This window comes from Bos mutus, chromosome 24 (genome assembly GCF_027580195.1).
Source record: "Bos mutus isolate GX-2022 chromosome 24, NWIPB_WYAK_1.1, whole genome shotgun sequence".
In the NCBI taxonomy this organism is placed as follows: Eukaryota; Metazoa; Chordata; class Mammalia; order Artiodactyla; family Bovidae; genus Bos; species Bos mutus.
This window is the reverse complement of record NC_091640.1, coordinates 50730055-50740922: the sequence shown is the minus strand read 5'-3', so window position 1 is coordinate 50740922 and position 10868 is coordinate 50730055.

Below are 10868 nucleotides of genomic sequence, written 5' to 3'. Positions count from 1 at the left end.
TGACAGCCTGATTCTTTACCACTGAGCCACCTTTACTGCTCCATTAAATATTGAAACAGCCGTAAATACATGAAAGAAATGCCACTTGGTGCTGGTATATTTTTCTTCTCATGTGTTGTTAGATTTTATTTGATAATATTTTGTTGAGACTTTTGTGTCTGTTCATGAGAGATTTTGTCAGTAGCTTTGTTTTCTTTGTATTGTCTTTGGTGTTAGCATCTCTACTGACCTCATAAATGATTGCAAAGTATTCCCTCCCCTTCTGTTTTCTAGATGATATTGTATAACATGGTCTTATATTCCTCTTTAAGTATTTAGTAGGATTTTCCAGTGAAACCATTAGGTTTGGGAAATTTCCTGAAAGGAGCTTTTCCTTTCCTTTTCAAGAGTTCAATCACCTTAATTGTCCTGGTTGCATTTTGATAGTTTGTGGATTTTGACACTTCTTCCAAGTTGTCAAATTTTTAAATATAAAACTATTTGCAGTATTCTCTGTTATCCTGTTGATGGTTGCAGAATCTATAGTGCTATTGTCTGTCATTAATGATATTGTTGATTTGTGTTTTCTCTCAAATTTGTCATTCTTACTAAAGATTTATCAATTTTATTGAATTTGGGGCAAGAATCAGTTTCTTGCATTGCTTTTTCTGTTTTCCTATTTTCAATGTAATTGATTCCAGCTATTTACTAGTTCCTTCTTTCTGTTTTTTGGGTTTATTTTGTTCTTTTTTTTAGATAAGAATTTAGATTATTGATTTTAGATCTTTCTCTTTTCTAATATAACCATTTAGTGCCATAAATTATCCTCTCATCTCTGCTTTGATCATACATACACAAATTTTGGTATGTTTTATTTTCATTTTCCTCCAGTTTAATGCATTTTTAGAAGTGTATAATTTCCAGGTATTTTGATATTCTTTTGTTTTCTTTGTTATTGACTTCTAGTTTGATTCTATTATTGTCAGAGAGCATGCTCTGTAGGATTTCATTTCTTTTAAATCTGCTGAAATTAGTTTTACAGACTAGGATATAGTCTATGTTGTATGGGCACTTGAAAGCAATACATATCATACTGTTGTATGCAGCAATCTAGAAATATTAATTAGATCCTGTTGGCTGATGGTATTACTCAGTCCTTCTATGTTTTTGATAATTTTCTGTCTAATACTATCAATTGCTGGAAAGGGAAGGCCCCAATTACAATTGTAAATTTGTCTATTTCTCCTTTCAGCCTTATCAGGTTTTCTGTTTTTGTTGATTTGTTTGTTTTCCATATACTTTTAAGCTCTGTTATTTAGTACATATACATTTAGGATTGCTCTGTCATCTTGGTGGATTGACAATAAACATTATCAGGCTCTAGGCTACAAAGTGGCTTCCCAGGGGGTCCTAGTGGTAAAGAACTTGCCTCCCAATGCAGGAGACATAAAAGACTCAAGTTTGATCCCTGGGTGGGGAAGATTCCCTGGAGGAGGGTGTGGCAACCCACTCCAGGATTCCTGCCTAGAGAATCCCATGGACAGAGGAGTCTGGCAGGCTACAGTCCATAGGGTCGCAAAGAGTTGAACACAACTGAAATGACTTAGTGCACACGCACACACACACACACACACACAGGCTACAAAGGGGGATTTTCCCAGGCAGTTTGTGATCAGAGCAAATGAATAGCTCAAATTAAGTACCATAAATGTACAAAACATTTATGTTTTTGTGCATTTTTTGCTTAAATAGATTTTATTGTTTAAAATCAGTTTTAGGGTCACAGCAAAACTGAGCAGAAAGTACAAAGAGCTCCATACATGCCCTGGCTTCACAGAGCATAACCTCCCTCACTATCAACAGTCTGCACCAGAAGGACATTTGTTACAATCTGCAGCCTGCATTGACACATCGTCATCACCCGAAGCCAGGAGTTTTCTCTTGGTACTGTATCTTCTGTGCGTCTTGACAAATGTATTATGACGTGTATCCACCATTGTGATTACATACAGAATAGCTTCACTGCCTTAAAAATCCTCTGTGCCCCACATGTTTATCCTTTTCCCCTCTTAACCCCTTAATCACTGATCATTTTACTTTTTCCTTACAAACCACAGGATATTTTTCTGATTTTTTTAAATTAGAATAATCACTTTATAATATTATGTTGATTTCTGCCATACAACAACACAAATTAGTCATAAATATACATATAATGCCTCCCTCTGGAGCCTCTCTCCCCACACCATCCCACCCCTATAGGTTGTCACAGATTACCAGGTTGAGTTCCATGGTATACAGCAAACCACAGGTTTTCCACCCAGTATTGGTTTTTAATTTTTGTCTTATATTGGACTATAGTTGATCATCAATGATGTGTTAGTTACAGGAGTACCACAAAGTGATTCAGTTATACCCATACAAGTATTTATTCTTTTTCAAATCCTTTTCCCATTTAGGTTATTACAGAATATTGAGCTGAGTTCCCTGTTAACCTAGCATTTCATATAAGTTAAGATAGGTTAACCAGTGTAACAAATGTACACAAAAATGTATAATACCTCAAACTCAATAAATTTTTTTTTTATTTCACACAAACTTTAAAACACCAAATCAGATTGCAGGGTATCTTTCCCCCAGGTGGTGATGTACCTTTTATCTCGTGACTCTGCCATTTTTAACATGTGGTCATCATACTCATCTACATCACAGATGGGAAGAGGATGTGGAAGATACTGTGTGAGGGATTCTTCGGGGCTAGGTCTGCAATTGTCACACCCTATGTAAAACTGGGTCTATGGCTGCCCCAGAGTGCAATAGCAGCCAGGAAATGCAGTCTGGCTGTGTGCTCAGGAAGAAGAGGAAGTGGGTTAATGAATATCTAGCTAGTCTGAGTCACAGGTCTATGCAACCCCAAAAGATCCATGGATAGACTGCAAAGGGAGTTGCTTAAGCATTCAGAAGACATAAGCAAAACATCGCCTTCGTGTGCATTTTCCAGGGGAAAGGGAGGGAAGGGCTACCCTTGATTGTAGTGATTAGGAAAATATGTCAAAAGAAGTCAACATTTTAAGCTGAGGCCTTAAAACAGGTAGAGATGGGGAGAGTGGAGATAAAAGGTGAGAGCAATCGAGGCAGAAAAAATAGCACAAGCAAAGGCCCAAAGATGGGAGACCACATTGCATCTTTGAAAATGGTCAAAAGCTCAAAGTAGTTAAAGTACTGAGTTTATTTGGAAGAACCTTCAATTAGTAAGTACATACTGGCCTCTGTTATGCACCAGGGACAATGTAGGTACTGGCTTTATTAGGATGAAAATAGAAAAGAGACAATTAAGCAAGGTATGCAGAGTGTGGCTAGGGACATGCAGGACACAATTGGTGCCTATTACAAGGCCACCTAACCTTACCTAGACGGTTAGGAAGGACATCCTAGAAGAAGTGATACATAAGCTGAGCTCTGAAAGACAAGTAGGAGTTAGCTAAGCTGAGAGTGGGCAGAAGAGAGCCATACTCAAGGCCCTAAGGCAAAATAGGAGTATGTATACAGAATACATCAATGGCTCCTAGAACGTCTCTATGGCTGAGGCCAAGAACGCAGGAAGAAGAATAGCAGGAAATGAAGCTAAAGAGTTAAACAGGGCCCAGATGCAGAAAACTTTCTAAGTGATGTTAAGAAACTGGGATGTTAATCCTAAGGACAACAACAGAGAAGTGGGTGGAGTAAACTTGAATTAAAATCATTCCAGCTGCAGCATGAAAAATACATTGGAGGAAAGCAAGGCTGGATGTAAGGATATTGTTTGGGGGACTATTGCAATAGTTCATGGTTTAAATGATAGTGGCCTAGACCATGGTAATAGTGGTAAAGATCGAGAAAGATAGATGTCTTTGAGAGTTGAGGGGTGTGAATCACAAGATCTGGCCTTGACTGGCTATAGAGGTTGAAAGAGAAGTCAAGAATGGCCACAGGCTCAGGGCCAGAAGAAATGAGTGGATGAGTTGTGCTCTCCAAAACGAAGCTAAAAAGCATTTTAACTGAGATTTCAGTTTGAAAAGTTGAGTTGAATTTTAATTGCCAACTGGAAACATACCTAAAACACTGGATTTCTAGGTCTGATGCTCAATGGAGAGATCAAGAGCGACAAGAAGTCTGGAATTTGTCAATAAGGTGGCAGAAATCTTAGGAAAGGATAAGATGTTTAGGTGGAGAGTATGGTGTAAGCAGAAAGCCAGCCCAAGACAAATCCTCAATAAATATCTCAAGAAAGACTGGGACACTAAGCCTGTGAAGGAGACTGAAGCAGGAATATGGAGCAGGAAGGAAGGCAGAAGGCAGGCAAAGGAAGACAGTGCTTTGAGGAACAGTCATTGGTGTCCAATCCTGATGTGGAAAGGTGAAGTGCTCATTGGGTACAATGACAATGAGGATAATTTCAATGAAGCAGCAAGAGGCCACAGGCACTCTGCACTATGCAGTAAAGGAGAACAGGCAGCTATTGAAGTTGATTTGGAGGAGAGAACCAAGTGGTCACAAGAGGTGGATGCAGCATCAAGGAATAATATAAGAGAGAGTTGAGTGTGTTTATATAACAATTTCAAGCACTTAGAAGAATGTCCCAGCGTGTGGAAGGCCTAGGAATTTCAGGTAGGAAACTTTATTCCTAAACAGTTGGAAGCTATTGAAGCAGGAGAATGACATGTTCATTGAGTAAGACTTACCATGGAGCTGAGTATTCCTGTTCCCAGGGGACATCCTCAGTTCGTTCAGTTCAGTTGCTCAGTCATGTCCAACTCTTTGTGACCCCATGGACTGCAGCACACCAGGCTTCCCTGTTCATCACCAACTCCTGGAGCTTGCTCAAACTCATGTTCATCGAGTCAGTGATGCGATCCAACTATCTCATCCTCTGTCATCCCCTTCTCCTTCTGCCTTCAGTCTATCCCAGGATCAGGGTCTTTTCAAATGAGTCAATTCTTCTCATCAGGTAGCCAAAGTATTGGAGTTTCAGCTTCAGCATCAGTCCTTCCAATGAATATTCAGGACTGATTTCCTGTAGGATGGACTGGTTTCATCTCCTTGCAGTCCAAGGGACTCTCAAGAATCTTCTCCAACACCACAGCTCAAAAGCATCAATTCTTTGGCGCTCAGCTTCCTTTATGGTCCAACTCTCACATCCATATACGTGACTACTGGAAAAACCATAGCTTTGACTACATGGACCTTTGTGAGTGAAGTAATGTCTCTGCTTTTTAATATGCTGTCTAGATTTGCCATAGCTTTTCTTCCAAAGAGCAAGCATCTTTAAATTTCGTGGCTGCAGTCACCAACTTCAGTGATTTTGGAGCCCAAGAAAATAAAGTCTGTCACTGTTTCCATTGTTTTCCCACCTATTTGCCATGAAGTGATGGGACCGGATGCCATGATCTGAATTTTTTGAATGTTGAATTTTAAGCCAGCTTTTTCACTCTCCTATTTCACTTTCATGAAGAGGCTCTTTAGGGGACATTCTACCCTAAAGAAACTCATTCTGATTAAAACAAAGCAGATGTTTCTTTGGGGGTTCTAAGTGAGAGCATCAGCCAAGTCTTTCACCACGCTTTTTGTGGTTGTTTTTACAACATGGCTTCAAAGTTATTATCTAAATTTCTCCTTACTAGGACAAACATCTTTGTGGAGGTCTGTTTAGTTTGCAGTTGTTCCGACCTTAACATCCTTACAATCAGGTTTTAGCAGTAAGCCTACTAGCTGATAAAATGTAGCCATTTCTGTACTTTCTTTTAGTCCCGGGATCTTAAAGCAATCCCTTTGTCCCAGTGTATGAACCTATGTCCTAAACAACAGCAGACAGTGAAAGGGAAAACTAAATCAGGTGCAAATTAATGCTGTGCGGTTTTGGGAGGGTGGAGGGGAACAGCGTGTTTAGTGGATTTAAATGAAAGAAACTCAGTCATGTATTTAGAGCAAAACCAAATCTTAAACTTGCTTCATAAACAAAATTTAATACAAGACAATAAATTCAGACCCAAATGGGAAGGTCTCTGAACTTCAATAATTCCTACTTTGTTCATAAATCACAATATTGATCAAATATAAATTAATGCATGAAAGTATACATTTGTGTATAGGAACTTAGGAAACCTCATTTATTACATGAGACTGAAGCAGGAAGCAATTTTTATGTTAAAAACACATAAATTAAACCACTTAGCATTTTTTTAAACATCTTAGCTGAATGGATCTTACCTACAACTCCCCCCCTTGAAAGAAAGCTATATGAGGAACTATCGTTTTTGCTACAGCTTTTGCTTGGAGTTCTTGGGAAGTGAATGTAGGGCCAAGGGGTGAGCAATAAATGACAAGTCATGGAAAGAGGTTAGGGAAAGGAACTTCTGAGTTTCATTTGTAATTCTGCTATGCATTTCCTCATGACAAAAATATCCTGGGAGTAGCCACTGTGTGTTTTAGTTTCTCCCTTGAAATGAGATTTGCTGTGCTAGAAAAATCCTTCAAATAATGTTTATTGCTTATACAGAAATATCACACAGCAAACATAGTTGCATAGTCTATAAGTAAATGTCTAGTTACACAAGCTATTCACTGGTAAATTTTTAAAAAATATATTCAGTACCTTTATTAAGATGCCACAAAATATTATGTCCTTGGGATATATCCCCAAAAGGGTATAAACATAGTAAATCTGTGAAAATAGTACCTAATTGGGAAGGTGTGTGCATGGCTAAATCACTTCAGTTGTGTCTGACTCTTTGCGACCCTGTGGACTGCGGTCCACCAGGCTCCTCTGTTGAAGAAATTCTCCAGGCAAGAATACTGGAGTGGATTGCCATTTCTGTCTCCGAATTGGGAAGGTAGGGGACAAAAAGATCACTTTTTAGAAAATAGCAAGATTTTCTTTTGTAAACCTCAAACTCACACCCTGGATCAGTATGCTCAACTCTGTGTAGTTTTAAAAAAGCATGTCCAGGTTCCCACTCTAGATGCACTTAATAACAAAATCCAAGACTTTCCTCTTCCTGCTCTTCACTTGCCATTTTTAAAAGCCCTTCTTGAATTTGTTATATAACCAAGATTGAAATCTCTGCTCCAGAGGCCACTGCTATAAATGAGTTGTTAGAGAGGCAACTTTATAGGGTTATAGGACGACAGTGGAGTAACAGAAAAGGTTGGTGCTAGATAAAATGCTTTATGCCTTTGATTGGAAGTGTGAACCTGAAAAATAGTCACAACCTAAAAGTTGAGAGTTATATTTTATTCAGTGGGAAATTTTAGGACTTCAAGCCTAGGAGACAGGTCATTTCAAGTGACCCTGAGAGAACTGCTCCGGGGAGGCGGGAGACGGCCGGGGAGGAGTCAGGTTATATAGAAGTTTGCAACGAAGGGCAGGTAGCCTGAACATCAAAAGTATTTTTGTGAATTAAAGAAAACCAGATACCCCAAGTTAAGGAATTTAGCGCTTTTCTATGTATGGGAAAATGCAAGTCTGGGCTCACTGAAATCATTCCATTCGTGCATCTTACCTATCTGGAGCTAGTACCCTGAGCTTTTCCTCAGTGCTCACCAAAGGGCGTGGCTGCAGCCTAAGAGTTGCCAGATGGCAGGTATTTTTCTGCTTCCTGGTTGCCCTGGAGAGCTGAATTGCTGATGTGGAAGTGAGAAATAGATTTAAGGGACTAGATCTGATAGATAGAGTGCCTAATGAACTATGGACTGAGGTTCATGACATTGTACACGAGACAGGGATCAAGACCACCCCCATGGAAAAGAAATGCAAAAAAGCAAAATGGCTGTCTGGGGAGGCCTTACAAATAGCTGTGAAAAGAAGAGAAGCGAAAAGCAAAGGAGAAAAGGAAAGATATAAGCATTTGAATGCGGAGTTCCAAAGAATAGCAAGAAGAAATAAGAAAGCCTTCCTCAGTGATCAATGCAAAGAAATAGAGGGAAACAACAGAATGGAAAAGACCAGAGATCTCTTTAAGAAAATTAGAGATACCAAGGGAACATTTCATGCAAAGATGGGCTCGATAAAGGACAGAAATGATATGGACCTAACAGAAGCAGAAGATATTAAGAAGAGGTGGCAAGGATACACAGAAGAACTGTACAAAAAAGATCTTCACGACCAAGATAATCACAATGGTGTGATCACTCACCTAGAGCCAGACATCCTGGAGTGTGAAGTCAAGTGGGCCTTAGAAATCATCACTACAAACAAAGCTAGTGGAGGTGATGGCATTCCAGTTGAGCTATTTCAAATCCTGGAAGATGATGCTGTGAAAGTGCTGCACTCAATATGCCAGCAAATTTGGAAAACTCAGCAGTGGCCACAGGACTGGAAAAGGTCAGTTTTCATCCCAATCCCAAAGAAAGGCAATGCCAAAGAATGCTCAAACTACCACACAATTGCAATCATCTCACATGCTAGTAAAGTAATGCTCAGAATTCTCCAAGCCAGGCTTCAGCAATACATGAACTGTGAAATTCCAGATGTTCAAGCTGGTTTTAGAAAAGGCAGAGGAACCAGGGACAAAATTGCCAACATCCACTGGATCATCGAAAAGCAAGAGAGTTCCAGAAAAACATCTATTTCTGCTTTATTGACTATGCCAAAGCCTTTGACTGTGTGGATCACAATAAACTGTGGAAAATTCTGAAAGAGATGGGAATATCAGACCACCTGACCTGCCTCTTGAGAAACCTATATGCAGGTCAGGAAGCAACAGTTAGAACTGGACATGGAACAACAGACTGGTTCCAAATAGGACAAGGAATATGTCAAGGCTGTATATTGTCACCCTGCTTATTTAACTTATATGCAGAGTACATCATGAGAAATGCTGGGCTGGAAGAAGCACAAGCTGGAATCAAGATTGCCAGGAGAAACATCAATAACCTCAGATATGAAGATGACACCACCCTTATGGCAGAAAGTGAACAGGAACTAAAAAGCCTCTTGATGAAAGTGAAAGAGGAGAGTGTAAAAATTGGCTTAAAGCTCAACATTCAGAAAACGAAGATCATGGCATCTGGTCCCATCACTTCATGGGAAACAGGGAAGCAGTGGAAACAGTGTCAGACTTTATTTTGGGGGGCCCCAAAATCACTGCAGATGGTGATTGCACCCATGAAATTAAAAGATGCTTACTCCTTGGAAGGAAAGTTATGACCAACCTAGACAGCATATTAAAAAGCAGACATCACTTTGCCGACAAAGGTCCATCTAGTCAAGGCTATGGTTTTCCCAGTGGTCATGTATGGATGTGAGAGTTGGACCATAAAGAAAGCTGAGTGCTGAAGAATTGATGCTTTTGAACTGTGTGTTGGAGAAGACTCTTGCGAGTCCCTTAGACTGCAAGGAGATCCAACTAGTCCATTCTAAAGGAGATCAGTCCTGGGTGTTCTTTGGAAGGAATGATGCTAAAGCTGAAACTCCAGTACTTTGGCCACCTCATGCAAAGAGTTGACTCACTGGAAAAGACTCTGATGCTGGGAGGGATTGGGGGCAGGAGGAGAAGGGGACAACAGAGGATGAGATGGCTGGATGGCATCACCGACTCAGTGGATGTGAGTTTGAGTGAACTCCGGGAGTTACTGATGGACAGGGAGGCCTGGCGTGCTGCAATTCACAGGGTAGCAGAGTCGGACACGACTGAGCGACTGAACTGAACTGAACTGATAACACCCTGGCTTACTGTTATGGCAGGAAATACTCCATTTCTCAGAGGGGTGCATAAATTGAAGTAGAAATGTTGCACAGCTACAAGGGCATAAAATAGAGCAAGAGAAGACATACCTTAGCCTTCTCTTAGAGTGTCTCTGTACCACCTCAGGCAATTTAGAAAAGTAGGCACTCATTCAAGTTCATCATAAGAAACAAGTTTCAGGGAGCAAGATATAATAAATCCAAAACAGGGTATCAATTTATAATTCAGAATTCAAGAAGTCTAACACTACTATTTTGTCCTTGAAATATGGCCAGCGTGAAGTAAATATTGAGCTATCCTAAGGCAAAATACCATTTTCAAAGATTTAGGGTGAAAAAAACTATAAAATATATTAGTAACTTTATATTGATTGCATCTTGAAATGATATTTGAAATATACTGAACTCGTTATATTTACTAAAATTGCTTCTTTTATAACGGTGACACTAGAAACCTTAAAATTACATTACGCTGTTCACCTTCATAAGACAAGGCTGGTGATTAAGACTAACCTGGGGAAGATTCCCTGAGGAGATTATAACCGGAGCGGAGGGAAAGGGGAGCAAGGGAGTGGGGGATGACAGTCACAGCCCGAGATGAAGGAAAGTAATAAGATTTGTTTTTAACAAACCATTTAAAAATAAATCCCTCTAAAATATACCCACTGTGTGGTACCTGCCGGACAATACTGTGGGAAGAACGTCTTGGAGGAAGAAAAGCCCCCAAAGAACTGGAGTTCAGCATTGAAGGTTCCTGATGGAACCTACCGGGCTGGCATTGGAAGGCGAGCCGGCAGGGCGTGGGAAGGCCCCGCCCGGGAAGGAGGAGCTTCCCGGGGTGGTGCAGGGAAGGCCCAGGAGCCACGCGGCTCTGGAAACCACCCCTGCGGCTGCACAGGAGGACACCTCACTGGCCCCTCCTGCAATGACTCTCTCCCTAGGCCCTTACTCCGAAAGAGGGAAATCACCTCTTGAACCATGCCCTCCGGGCCCATGCCTACGCTACACCTCCAAAGCCTCCCCCACTGGGAACTGAAAGACCCCACCCAGGTGGGCCCCAAAGATGCCCAGGACCGCAGACGGCCAGGTGTGCGCTTGGACAGCACGCGCCTGCGCGAGAACCCCCTCCAGAAGGCTCCCAGCTTCAGCCCTCCTCGGCCTTGCTTTC